The following is an 11,691-nucleotide window of genomic DNA, read 5'->3' as shown; positions in this document are numbered from 1 at the left end:
CAATCTGAAGTGGAACAAAGGTATTTTACCTCTGGCAATCAACTCTGTGTGGAGTGTGTTCTTGTCAAGGTTGCTGAGGCTTAGCTACTTTCAGGAGACATAGGTGCTGGGCTCAATTAATAATGTCTGCCCTGGGTGTGGGGGGAGGGAGAAGCCTGCACATCTGACTTCTCTTTTTCGTGCTTTTCTCTCAGAGTCATCCTAAAAGCTCTGTTTCCATGTAGCCAACTAGCGAAGGTGTTTAACTAATGTGATATCATGTCCTTCTTTTGACCTTTAAGACAGGGACATGTAGGTGAAAAAAAAGTAAACATCCAATACTTGAAAAAAGAATCTTCGGTACTTAGCTGTCCAGCTAGTGAAATTCTAATATGCTTTAGTTGGAGACTTGAATGTTGATTCCTTTATATTCTGAAGGATGACCCTGAGGTCCAGTAAAATACTGAATTATTTTTTATTTATTTATTGTTTTGGGAGCTTGGTGTCAGGATCTTCTACCCTCACTTAGCTTTCTTGCTCATGGATGGTTCTCTAACCCTTGAACCATACCTCTATTCTGGCATTTTGCTAGTTGAGATGGAGTCTGTCTGACTTTTCTGCCTGGACTGGCTTTGAACCACAATCTTTAGGTCTCAGCCTCCTGAGTAGTAAGGATGATAGGCAAAGCCACTGGTGCCGGGGAAAATATTGAATTATCAGGGATAAACCATATGTTTATATAAACACCAAGCTATGTTCTGTTGATACATTATTGGTTGAGCTGGAGCACCAGTGGCTCACGCCTGTAATGCTAACTGCTCAGAAGGCTGAGATCTGAAGATCACATGGTTCAAAACCAGCCCTCAGGAAGGAAAGTCTATGAGACTCTTATCTCCAATTAACCATCAAAAATCCAGAAGTGGAACTGTGGCTCCAACTGGTGGAGTGCTAGCCTTGAGTGCGAAAGCTCAGGGACAGTGCCTGGCCTCTGAGTTCAAGCCCTAGGACTGGCACAAAAGAAAGAAAAAAGAAAAAGAAAAAAAGAGAAAAGGAAAACAATCACCAAAAGATGTAGCTGCTTATCACAGTGGGAACAGATGGACCTAATGTGTTGGATTCTAATTAACAGTAGATAGAAACTCTATGTTTTGGACAACAGAGATGGGTCATATGGGGTTTTCTTGATTAGACAACAACCATAATGAGGAAAGGCGATAGAGTTGAGTGGGGATCTCATACTGTGCAACTCTAGGGGGTGCCATTTGTAATGCACTCATTTCCAACATTGCCCAGTACCCTTAGCTTTGTCCACACCCATGAGGCTCTTCCAGTCTAAGTCAGTTCAGTTCAGTTCAATGAATATTTATTTAGCATTTGACAAGGGTATTAGTTGAGGTTCTTCAGAGAAATAAAATCAATAGAACATGTGTGTGTGTGTGTGTGTGCATGTGTGTGTGTTTACAAGGAATTGACTCATAGAATTCTGGAGGCTGAGAAATCCCAAGACCTTGGCCTTCAAGCTGGAGACTCAGGAGAAGTGGCACAATAAAGATAAAAGGAGGCAAGTCAGAATAATAATCTCAAGGGCTGGGAATGTAGCTTATGGGTGAAGTGTTCAACTCCCATGTGCAAGGCCCTAGATTCAATCCTTAGCACTGATAAAAATTTAGGGAAAAAAAATCTTAGGACCAGCAGGAAGACAAAGGGTACAAGAAAAAGTAATGGAGGGTGTGATCAAAACACATTTTCAGCATGTATAAAAATGTCATAATGAAACTCATTATTTTGCACAATTACTATATGGTAATGAAAACAAGGAAGATTAAAAAGAATATTAACGACCCCACCTGGTGAGCATTTCAATGCTGCATAAGATCCATAAAACCACCCCTTAAAAAGGCTGATTTGCTGACAGGTGGATGTTTGTGTGTGGAACTTCCTGTCCATTTGCTTAAATATCCTTTTTATAAGAGACATCCTGTATCACATTATTGTCCTCAAACAGAGTTTTCATATCCAAATCATTGCTATCTGTGTTACAACATTCTCTCTCTCTTTTTTAAAAAAATACTTCCCCTACTGTGTTAGGTTCCAGCTCTTTCCTCACTATCTAGTATCTCTATATTTATATAAATACTGGCTTGCTGTACCTGCCGTTGAGATTAAACTTTCTTAATTGGCAAACATCAGGATCTCCTGTGTATGCACAAATCGTTAACCGTGTTATTAAAATGAGATGGTGATTTGGGTCTCAGTGTACAACATTGCTGTTGTAAGCAGAACAGGTACAAAAGACACAACCAGGACCTACTCTCAGCAACTTTTCCCACATCTTTTCCCTGCCATCTTAATGTACTCTCCAAATTAGACTTCAGGTCCTTCCATCTCCCACCTTCCGCCATAGGAGTATTGTAGATGTGGGCTGTCTATTTGGATGTGCTCACGTCAACCTCTCTCCCTCCCTGGCCTCTCCAGCATAGATGCAAACAGCCAACTTTTCATTTCAAGATGAAAACATTCTCCCCCGTTGACAAATATCAAGAGAGAAACCTAACAGCGCTAACTGAAATTCAATTCTTCTCATGGAGAAATCATTTATATTACAGTAAGATTTCCCTTTCTGACAAGTCTGCCTCCTGGCCCCTGGTCCTGTCAGCACATGCACTTAGAAGGTGTTGTTACACTCACAATTGTCTCCCTGGGGAGACGCAGACATGTTTTTCCAAAGCTCTTTCTAATGCCAACTTTTTTCGCTTTATGGTAAGTGGTGACAGACTGACTTGCATTTAGTCTCTGGCCAGCTGGCATGGTATGTGTGGACTGATAAACTCCTGTTTAACCAATGGGAACCGGCCTTTCTTTCCATGTGGGAGAGACAAGATTTTGAACACTCCAGTGAGAGCAGATGAGGGACTCTGAGACTTCCTTGGGGCTTATATATACCACACTTATTATTTACACTTATTTGCTACTAGAAGATAGAAAAAGAACATGGAAGGCTAGCACCCAAGTGCCTGCTCAAGTTTTAGCTATGTAGCACTGACATCTAAAACACACACCACACTCCCTCCCTGCTCATAAAAGACATTTTCCTATTGACTCCTGAGACAAGTTTCTCTCTGGTCCTCAATGTAGGTAGCCAGCAAACTTAGGGGAGAGTTTTAGAGAACATAAATTGTGGTCCTGGCATGGTGGTTCACTCCTGTAATCCTAGCTACTGGGGAGGACTAGGGGCGGGGCGGGGGGGGGAAATCATGGTTTGAGGCTAGCCCTCACAAAATTCTTTTTGTGGGCTCAATCTGAGCCCATGGCTGGGCATAGTGGCACATGCCTGTCATCCCCAGGGAGGGGGGCATACACAAATAGGAGGATCACAACTCAGGTATAAAGTAAGCTATTAGCTTGAAAATAATCAATGCAAAAAGGAGCTGGAGAGGGAAAGGGGAAACACAAGTCGTTTAAATAAGGATACAGGTGGACCAGTTGCAGCAATGAGAAGTACAAGTTGTCATGTTGAAAACGAACTTTACAACTTTGGTGGGGGGTTGAGGATTGGGTGGGGGGGTGGGGGGAGGCTGGGAAGGGATGTGAAGGGTAAACAAAGGAGGAGGCTACAATGCTTGATAGGAAATGTACTCATTATCTTGCCCATGTAATTGTAACCCCTCTGTACAGTATGTTCACAATAAAAAAAGTTTAAAAAATAAAAAGGAGCTGGAGACATGGCTTGAGTGTTAGAGTGTTGACCTAGCAAATGTAACTCCTTGAGTTCAATCGCTAATGGTGCCAAAGAAGGAAGGAAGGAAGGAGGGAGGGAAGTAGGGAAGAAGGGAAGGAAGGAAAAAAGGAAGGAAGGAAAGAAAGAAATAAGGAAGGAAGGGAAGAAGGAAGGAGGGAAGAAAGGAAAGAAGGAATAAATACAGGAGAAAGGAAAGAAAGAACATAAAATCTTGGGTCCAATAATCAAGATCTTCTCTTCTTTGCCTTCCCTTTTTCTGCCAGCAACAGGAGACTTACTTCCTGGGTGGGTGATTTCTTTTGTCAGATTAGATGGAGTTAGTAGAGATAAACCTTTATAGATACTGATTGGTCTAAAAATGAGCAAGTGACCCAGGCTGACCTGGGGAGAAGAGAGAACTAGGAGACAAAGAGAGACAGAATCTTTGCCATGCAGTGTTGGGATTGAACTCAGGTCTATGCATGCTAGACAAGGGCTGTACTACGGAGCAGCAGCCTGGCCTCTCAGAAATAGAGTCTTGAAGATAGCATTTGAATGCCTTAACTGTATTGAGTCTTGGTTTTGCGAACTAAGCAGTCATTGGCAGAGATCAATTTCACTTAAAGCTACTGTCAAGTCAGAACAAAACATTTTAAATATGCTCATATTCCCATGATTGCTCTAATTGGAAATCACTGGACTAGCCAATATGAGTTTTAAATTTTAGAATGCATAAAGTTCAGACAATGAACTTGGAAAAAAATACTGGTTGTGTGTGTGTGTGTGTGTGTGTGTGTGTGTGTGTGTGTGTTTGATCATCATGGGGCTTGAACCCAGGGCCTAGGTACTGTTCCTGAGCTTTTATTCCCTCAAGGCTAGTTCTCTACCACTTGAGCCACTGCTCCAATTCTGTTTTTTTTTTTTTGTTTTCTAATGAATTGGAGATAAGAATCTCATAGACTTTCTTGCCCAGGCTGGCTTTGAACCAGGATCCTCAGATCTCAGCCTCCTGAGTAGCTAGGATTATAGGTGTGAGCCACTGGTGCCAGGCTAATGCTGACTTCTTTTAGGCTTTTGTCCAGAGATTCTGAGCCTGAAAGATAGAGCACTGGAATCTGGGCTCACCTTGGGAGCCAGCAGAGTAAGGAAAAGATTGATGTCAGCCATAAGTCACACTCTGGGCTGGGCCATGTGTCTTCCTGGCCCACTTCATCTTCTGTGAGAGTCTAAAAGGGAATAAGATACTTCTCTTCAGATTGCAAGTTGATTTTGAAGTACCAAAGCCAACCCTCTGCTTGGTGAACAAAGATTCAAGGAAGGAAAGAGCCCACTGAGTTTTTAATAACCTTTTCACATGTCAATAAGTCCCCGGATAAATGTAATTAGGAGGGCTTAATTAATTTCTTAAATGAAACCTATTGGTCTTATATACATGGGGCAAAGGCAAGATGAGACTTTTTTTTAAACACATAGAATCATTAGCAAGTTGTCAAGCCTGAGTAGTAAATTCTATATAGCCCAAGCATGGAGAAATTGTCATGACATCAGCCATGATTTGAATAATCCTGTTTTGTGAAACTACCTAGCTGGATTTTCTTTGCAGCTCATTTGGAATGATATTTTTTTTTTTTTTGTGTGTGTGTGTGTGTGTGTGTGTGTGTGTGTGTTCATCTGATCTTGAGTTTAAACTCGATAGCACTTGAATTCTTCAGAAGATCCTGAGATGGATATTTATGTATAGCTGATTTATTAAAGAACTGCTTGCAGGAAATACCTGCAAAGAAAGGCCAAGAAATCAGGCAAAGGAGGGATTTCTGGCCACATTTCAGTCTTTCAGTCTGATTCTCTCTAGCCTGATTCACAGGAGACTCTGGAGTGTAAGTCATGCCTAGAGGAATTTGTCCTTCAGAGTAAGAGAGGTGAAATTTCACACTTCTGCACCCATAAGTCATCCATCAAACATCTTCTCACCCCTGTGGGCAGAGACATGGCCTTAGGCCCTGGGAACGACTGACCAGTATCCAAGGGTATTTGCTGTACTGTTGGGCAAGTTCTCTTCCTTCACAGCTTCCTTATGCAATCAAAGCTTGCAAAAGAAAGAAAAAAAGAAGCCAGGCTCATGCCTGTAATCCTACCTACTCAGGGGCTGAAGTCTGAGGAACGTGGTTCAAAGCTAGCCCTGGCAGGAATGTCTGTGAGACTCTTATTTCCAAATAACTACTCAAAAAAGCTGGAAGTGGTACTGTGTCTCCAGTGGTAGAGCACTCACCTTGAGCAAAAGAAGCTCAAGGACAGTGCTCAGGCCCTGAGTTCAAGCCCCAGGATCAGCAGAAAAAATAAGAAAGAAAGAGAGAAAGAAAGAAAGAGAAAGAAAGAAAGGAAGGAGGGAGGGAGGGAGGAAGGAAAGAAAAATAAAAAGAAAGCTGGGCATTAGCTTCTCAAAAGAAAGAAAGCCAGAAGAGAAAGGAAAACAAAGGAAAGAAAGCAGGGAGAAGGGAAGGAAGAAAGGAAAGAAAAAGGTTAGAGATGTAGTTCTCTAAAAGAAAGAATGGAAGGTACAGAGGGAAAAGAAAAGGCAGAATGAAAGGGAGACGGGAAGGGAGGAAACAGGCTGTTTTGTTGTCTGAAAGCGAAGGCGTTGAAATGCTAGAGGGTCTTTAGCAATGGGATTAAACTTAGGGCCTGGGCCTGTCCTTGAGCTTTTGTGCTCATGGCTGGCACCTTACCACTTGAGACACAGCTCCATTTCCAGCTTTTTGGTGGTTCATTGGAGATAAAGAGTCTCATGGACTTTCTCGCTTGGGCTGACTTTGAACTTGGATCCTTGGATTTCTGCCTCCTGAGTAGCTAGGATGACAGGTGTGAGCCACCAGCACCAGCCTTTGGTATGAGTTTCTGAGGTGGCTAGTGGGTGGTATCCTGATTGATTGGCTTCACTATCTTTGGTCCACCACGTGGGACTTGGAGGGAGGGAGGGAGGGGAAGAGGGTGATTGCAAGGGAAAGGCAGAGACTTCTGTTTGCTTCATAAAAGCACCATCTTTATTCCACATGATTTGCAAAGATGTTAACTATGACTCACTTTCTATCCCTCAAGACTCCAGATTCCAAGGCTGAGTGTCTTGTAGGTATAGTTTTTTTTTAATGGTGCAATCTCATAGGCTGTCCAAGCACATTTGCTCTGCCCATGAATATTGCTGATAACTTTTGAAGTTGGAACCTTAGAAAGGATCTAAATCTGCTGACCTATTTTTTTTTCAGATTAAAAACCAAAAACTGAGGCCCAGAGAAGGGTCTTGACGAGGGTCAGGAATCTGTGAAGGAGAGACTGGGAATGGGGCTGGGGCTCTGGCTGTCATTAACCCCTGCTCTTCCCAGCTCTTTCCTTTCTCCTTTTCTTTTGGATTCATATGTATACCCAGTCCCTCCTTCTCTTTTCCTTACCCTTTACAGGTTCTTTAATCAGTTACTTTTCTGAATAGTAAAACCTATTGGTGGTTATAAAGAGAGAACATAAGAAGTATATAGGGAAAAGTAAAACTTCTACCTGGTCCTGTTTCTGCCCTTGTTCCATTGACTCTGAGAAAATGTTTGCCTTGGTTGTTTTTAAAAACTATATGATGAAGAATATCGATGTAGGAGGAAGGGTTCTCATTGCACTGAGGATAAACCTACATATTGGAATCAACATAGCCGGCTTAGGAAATGCATGACCCCAAAACCTGTTTCAGCTTCACGAAACAGTTGGGAGGGACTTAAATTATTCAGCTAATTGCTTTAACTTGACTTGGGGAGCAAGGTACTCCCGGGCTCTAAAATGGAAGTCCATCCTCAGATCTATAGTGAAGTGACCAAAACAATGGGGTTATCTAGCCTTGATGAACAGGTTTGCTAGACTTCTCTTGTAAGAAACAAATTAATAAATACACACTCATACATACACACAAACGCCGATGAACACAACGTTAATATCTAGTTGTTCCCACAGTGCTCAAGAAAGTGAATTTTAACAAAAATTCAATACTCAACCAGTTAGATGTTCTCACCCCCCCCCCCATCAGACCCATTGTGTTTGTCTCCATTTTCTACAGCCACCTTTACCGATAGTGTTCTTTGGCTAGCATTCGAGAACTGCTTTTGGAGTATGTATTCTAAAGTCGCTACTGTTTCCTTGTGCTGGCTCAGCTTTCTTGCTTCTGGCTGGCATGCTACCACATGAGCCATACCTCCAGCCTGTAAATTCAAGCGTTCCGTGTGTGTGTGTGTTTTGTTTTTCTTACAAAAACTACAAGTTGAAATAAATATGAACCTATTGATATGTAGAAGAGAACAAGGCATTGGTGGCTCATGGCTGTAAACCTAGCTATTCAAGAGGCTGGGATTGAGGATTGTGGTTGGAAGCCAGCTGAAGAGAGTCTTATGTCCAATTAACCTTTCTGGTTAACCAAAAGTTAATTGGACATAATGGTTAATGCCACAAGTAGAGGCGTGGCTCTGCAGTACAACACTGGCGGGGAGGGGCGAGAATCACAGCAAGAACATGAGATTTTGAGTTCAAGCTCCAGTGTGTTTTGGTGGGGCTCAACAAAAAACATTTCCTGGGCCATTGTTGGTCTCGAGGTACCAAGCTTCAGACCTATCTCACTTCTGTCTGTGTTTCTTATCTCTTCATACAGGGACTTGACATCTACATCAATATTGTATATTGATATTGATAGATTATCTATCTATATGAAACCCATGTGTTTCTGAAAATTGGCAAAATGATATCTACATTTTGCTTGTTTCCCCCCCCCCCCCAAGGCTAACAGTTGCTTAGAAACCTCTTTGAAATCTGAAAAGCCACCTGATGAAGGTAACTAATGAACTGCTCATTCAGGTTAGGGCTCCAGCGCACATAATTTGATGTGTGGAGTTGCTTGTGGGTGTGTCTGCCAGGGTGCCCTGGTAGGCAAAAACCCCTGTTGGTGTTGTGGCTGTCTTCCCTAATTGCTGGGGATCATACATACATTCTTGTTGCAGCGTATGCTGCAGTCTTGCATATTTATGGCTGGAGCAAATGGAGACTCTCCTTCAGATATGAAAAGTGAACAAGAGCTGTCATCCCAGCTACTCAGGAGGCTGAGATCTGAGGATTGTGGTTCGAAGCCAGTCCAGGCAGCAAAGTCCAGGAGACTCTTTATCTCCAATTAAAGAAATAATCTTTCAGTCACGTGTTCCAATGGGCTTGTCCCAAACAAATCACCCTCCACCCATCAGGGGAAGAGCCTACATTTACTGCCTAGCGGAAATCAGCTTTCTTCCTTTGAAGAAATGAAGCTGATGAGTCTTTCCTTCCCTAAATGTTTTTATCCCTCCCCCGAAGGTTTGTGAAATGGGCTGGGGAGTGATATGCCAGAAGGCAGCCCTTGCTGCCCCAGGAGCAACGAGGTCACGGGGCTGGGGAGATAGAAAGTAAGCCAGCCAAACAGGCCGGATCCTGCCTGCTTCTTTCTGAAACACAGTTCCTGCAGTTCCCACATCACAAACAGGGGGCAGTCTCTGTTAATTAAAGCCAGGAGCCTCCTCTGAGGGCCAGAGTCTAATGTTCTGGTGATAGGCAATACTTTATGGGGATACGAGGCATATTCTGAAATGGACTTTCTGGTTATATTTTTGTCTCTGCAGAACAATGACAACAAACAACATCAAATTTGGAAGTACCTTAGAACCCCCATCTCTTGCAGGAGGGGGTCTGTGACCTGTGTGGGGGTGGTCCCTGGGACTCCCAGGTGTGTGCTGAGATGTCCATTTATGGCAGTGTCTGGGGTGAGCAGTCAGGCAGTGTGCATCCAGGCCTAGGCTTTTTATCTCTGAGCCTCAGTTTCCTGAACCCTAGTAAGTCTGTGGAATAAGCGCCTTCCCTCATCGGATTGAGCACTGTGTAACTGGCTCCTCACTCTTGGCATCCACATTCAAACACCTGGCTTTCCTTGCTTGGTTTAAGACAATCTTCCACAAGAGATCTTTAACCAGCCCACGAACACACACACACAGAGTTTACAAATATTTCCTGATGGCACATCATGTTCTTCACTTTTCTAGGTGTTGGATAAACTAGGACCTTTCTACCATGGAGTCTATACCACAGTGCTCAGAGATAAATACCTCCCCCCCCCATACATATTATAAAATGACGTGGTGGTTAGGACCCAACCCTAGAATCACTTGGCTCCCTTGGGTCAAAGGTCATCTCTGGAACTCATGTGCTCAGCTTTCCTGGCTCAGAACCACCCTGGGGCTGTTTAATTGCATTAAGACTCAGGCTTTACCCCCAGTGCTCCCATAATATCACCCAACAGGTAGAGAATCAAGTGACATCAGTTGCTCGGTGGTTCATCATTTTCAGATTGTTGGCAGTACGCTGGGCACTGTGCTAGGCATCCAGGAGGATTTCATTTGAAACAAACAAACTGTGTGTGTGTAAGTGGGGAATTTCACAAGCCCTGATAAATGTCAGCTATCATTAGCTCTCACACAAGGCGAGTTCGTGGATTCGCAAAGCAGTGGTGGGTGTGGGGTTCAAGTCATGACAGACATACCACTCTGCCTTATTTTGAGGATCCTATTAGAATAGATATGATGCATGTGGCTAAAACTGTCTCACGTTTTTCTCATCGAGGTGGAGATGATATTCAGGTGGAGGGGAGGTGCTGGGTCTAGGCTCTGATGAGCTTTACCTAAGGTGGCCCAGGTGCAAATTCTCCATCTTTTATTTTTCCTTCCAAACGTCGAGAGGTAAGGTTATTCAAGGAGAAGGGGCGATGAACCAAAGGCTCTTTGATTGAGAGAAAACCTGCTAGAGAGTCCTATGCTTTTTCCAACAAGGGGTGCCCTAACCTACCTGGCATATCATCTGAAGTGTAACTCGACTTCTTGGTCCTTGGGAAAGGCCCTGATTTAGCCCTCAACTGCCACCACATGGGTGAGGAGGGCGGTGGAAACATTGCTTCCACCCATTCCCCCCTTCCCTCCCCCCCCAAAAAAAAGCCTAGTCGACTGCAAAGTGTATACACGGTTAATGTAATTAAAACACAAAACGCTGGGGGGGGCGGTGGGTGGAGATCTAAATTTAGTGTAGCAGCTTGGGTACAAATTCTGTTTTGGGGGGCTAGCGGAGTCAAATTCAAGCTAAGGCCAGGAAGAAGTGGGAGCAATGGAGGTCCAACGGGGTGGCTGGAATCCACTAGGGGGGAGAAAGGAGAGGAAGATGGGGAAAGAAGGAACGGAAGAAGCAAGGGCCAGCTCTGCGCGCCCCTCCCCGCCCTCCCGGTGGGTGCGGACTGGGGGGGCGCCTCCCCCCCCTCCGCGTCTGCTCTCCGGGGAGACGGAGGACCTGGCTCGGGCTCCAGGCGCCGCAGGGTGGCCGAGGCCGGGCGCCCAGGCCTCGCGCTGCGCCGCCCTCCCGCGGAACCCAGAGAACGCCGCGGGGCCAAGGGGTGGGGGGCAGAAAGCTGCAGGCCCGGGGTCGGGCGGGGGGGGGTGAGGGGAGTTTAGGAAAGACCTTCCGGGACACGCCATTGCCACCCCCTCCCCATCTCCACCTCCCGGAGCTTCGGGGTCCAGTTCTCCCCAAGCCCCGCTCCCTGGGGATGTTGTCTTACCCGACTCCCCCCACCCCGGGCCCCGGGGCGCGGACTCGGCCTCAGCCCGGGAAGCGAGGGTCGCGTGCGGGGCTGCGGGGCGCATCCCTGCGCCCTAGGAGGGGGGTGGAGGTGGTGTTGTCCCCACTCTCCCTCCTTCCTCCCTACCTCCTACCCCCGTCACCCCTGTCCCTGCTGGGCAGAGTCCAATCGCGGCTTCTGCGCACGCACCCCGGGCGGAGCCACCTCTGCGTCCCGGACAGGGTCGAGCCGCACCTCCCCGCGCCCAGAGGACGCGGACGTCCCGCCGCGGTCTTCTACCTGCCGCGAGCCCGCGAGCTGCGCCTCCCGCCTCCGAGGCTGCGGGAGCTCC

This window comes from Dipodomys ordii, unplaced genomic scaffold (assembly GCF_000151885.1).
Source record: "Dipodomys ordii isolate 6190 unplaced genomic scaffold, Dord_2.0 Scaffold14, whole genome shotgun sequence".
Taxonomy (NCBI): Eukaryota; Metazoa; Chordata; class Mammalia; order Rodentia; family Heteromyidae; genus Dipodomys; species Dipodomys ordii.
The sequence above is the reverse complement of the archived record's forward strand: the minus strand, read 5'-3'. Positions refer to the sequence as shown.